This window comes from Bufo bufo, chromosome 6 (genome assembly GCF_905171765.1).
Source record: "Bufo bufo chromosome 6, aBufBuf1.1, whole genome shotgun sequence".
NCBI lineage: Eukaryota > Metazoa > Chordata > Amphibia > Anura > Bufonidae > Bufo > Bufo bufo.
The window spans coordinates 123,122,365-123,125,306 of NC_053394.1; the positions used below are offsets into that span (position 1 = coordinate 123,122,365).

Here is a 2,942-nt window from a genome sequence, read left to right on the forward strand (position 1 = left end):
TCAATAATAAAATTAATCCTCAAAAATACAACTTCCCTAATAATTCTGCACTCCCTGTAATAATCTGGGTGATTATGTAATGCACTGAGATTTGATGATCTCTAACTGTAATGGGCATATGTCCGGCCATGTGTATGATCCATGATGACTAAAACAATTACAATATGGAAAGTCTCTATTCTGCTCACCTCAGGAGCTATGTAGCCGATTGTTCCAGCGTATGAAGTGGCTGTTCGGTCTCCATGCATGTTGACAAGTGCGAGACCAAAATCAGTGATCTTTACATGGCCCGTTTCAGCCACCAAGATGTTCTCGGGCTTCAGGTCTCTGTTAAATATAAAACAATTATTTGTTGGAGAGTTGATCCTACAATTAGATATTTGTGATAAATGGCTGATTTTGAGGTTAGACTTTAGGGTGAACCCTGGAACAGACAATTAAAGTGTAATTACCTGTGGATGACGCCCTTTGAGTGCAGGAATTGGATTCCACAGACGAGTTCAGCGGCATAGAATCTGACAAAGACAAGGAACGAGTGTAACATCCTGGGATCCGAAGATGATTGTCCACAGAACACACAACAAATCCTGTCAGACCCCAGTGACTAATAATGGGTCAGTCAGGCTTCTGATGAGGTTCTGGTGACTAGAATATGGCCGCAGTCTACACTATTGTTACCACAGAAAATACTAGAACCCTAAATGTACATAAAACAACACAGATATGAAGAGAGACGATCTTATATCTCATATACAGTTCTGATCAGATTTGTAGTTAAAAGAAACCTTTACCTTGCACTGGGGATGTCAAGCTGGTCCTTCATCAGTAGGTAGGTGTAAAAGTCCCCGCAGCTCATGTACTCCAGGCCGAGCAGCACATGCAGCTGTTACACAGAACAGACATACAGGTATATTGCTACACATGGTACTATAGGGCAGTATAACTGTACTCTTTTTATTAGTTAAGTTCTAGTTGGTGACCATACGAGACATTGGACTTGAAAGCGATGCCCTTCTGGAGGATCATTTACATATATGATTACATATAGCACTTAACCACATAAATATGTATATATATATATAACGTCACATGCTGATGTCAGAACCTGACCATTATACAGAGATCAGTGGAGCTCTATAGTCACCACATATATCTTCCTATAGAAGTCTCCTGCCGTAAGTTACTTTTGCAGGAAGTATAAGGCTACATTCACACAACCATATGTATTTTGCAGTTCGCAAATTGCAGATCCACAAAATACAAATACATACTGTCCGTGTTGCTGTTCACATTTTTTCACAGACTCATTGACCCATTTTTACACGCACAATGTTTTTTTTTAATACAAAGAAACCAATTGATCTTTGCCCTTACTTCTAAAATAAGGGAAGCGGTTCTTCATAAATATGGTGCTCATTCTGAATACCATATTTCTCAAGTATCCTGACATAAATACATTGATCTTTACCCCAAACTGTTCTGTCCAGTTTCCCTTCATACAGTGAATATAATTCAAAAATTTAATCTTGCAACCACCACTAGGGGGAGCTCATTGCTGCGTAGGAAGTTATACAGTGAATGCACTTTCTGGTAGTTTTATAATGTTGATACTGAATTCCTGTTTAAAATTGTTTTTAAAGTCCTAGAATCAAAGCCCGATGTTATTCACCAAAGTCTCACGCAACTTTGGACTTAACCATCTTTGCCTCACCAAATCACATACATTTTTAAGCTTTACGGAGACAGGTCCTGGTACAGCATTAAAATGAAGTTTTGGAACAAGTCAACTTCGGATCTTGGATCCGAAGCTTGATTCGCTCACCCCTGACACCACAAATCCTTCAACTTGGTGTGAAAAGGTTGAGAACCACTGCTATAGGTGACAAGGCCAATTTTTGTATTATACATTTTGGCAAAAAAGGCCCAATGTGGCCCCGACTATATTAATAATATCAGTAGTCACTTTAGGCCATGGCACACCTTGGGTGACTGGTAATAATTTTTTACAGTAGGGGTACATTATCCCATTTACATGACATGTATGTTATAGACTGAGGTACCCGTATGATATGTTGTCAGAAGATGAGATCAGTGGGGCCCATGAGGCAGTGAAGGACGTGGTACATATAATGGCATTTCCTAATATCCTGTAGTCCATACTCTACCTTGGTCTGAAATGCAAAGTCTGCGTGGACAAGGAAAGGACTCCCAGATGCCAGCTGGAAAACTCGTCGCTCCACCATCACAGACTCATCAAAACTTTCAGCAAGCAGGGCTCTTTTGCTGATGACCTTAACAGCAAAGTGTTTGCGGGTAGATGGATCTTCCGCCAGCAGGACCGTTCCAAAACTTCCCCGGCCGAGCACATGATGGAATAATAATCTCCTTTTGATGTTATCGGAGACTGTGCTGCTGGAGCCGGTTGGCCGAACACCGCTGCTTCCTAGGAGGAGAACAAATAGAGGAATTACACGGGGCAGATTTACTAATCCTGGCTCTAATGTGGACAGATTAAGGCAATCTAAAGATGTGCCAAATTTACCACAGTGATATCTTAGTTGCATGGCTAGACTCCTTGGTCTTATTTTAACCCTTTGAAGACCAGCGCTGTAATAGTATGGCACTGGCTGGGTCTTTAAAGGGCTTCTGTCACTCCACTAAACTCTTTTTTTTTTTTTTGTCTCCATAAAATCCTTATGCTGCGATTTCTCAATATATAGGGCTATTACTCAGTTTGGTTCAGTAGTTATATCAAAAAACGGACTTTTATAATATGCAAATTGCCTCTCTAGCAGCAGGTAGGGCGGCTACCTGCTGCTAGCAGCCGCATCCTCCATTCAAAATGACGCCCCCTCCTCATGTTGATTGACAGGACCAACCAATGCGCTCGTCCTCTGACTGGCCCTGTCTGCGTTTTAAATCTCGCGCCGGTCTTTAGTTGG

General features: G+C 41.3%; 1 long non-coding RNA gene across 1 annotated transcript; it reads right to left on the reverse strand.

Annotated features, from left to right (window-relative positions):
- Window positions 1–261: 261 nt before the first annotated feature.
- On the reverse strand, window positions 262–2,248 carry LOC121003244. The gene is made up of 4 exons (XR_005779446.1): window positions 2,166–2,248; window positions 792–883; window positions 453–515; window positions 262–327 (listed from the first exon to the last, which is right to left on the reverse strand). It is a non-coding gene; the product is annotated as an uncharacterized LOC121003244 (long non-coding RNA).
- Between the last annotated feature and the right edge of the window lie 694 nt (window positions 2,249–2,942).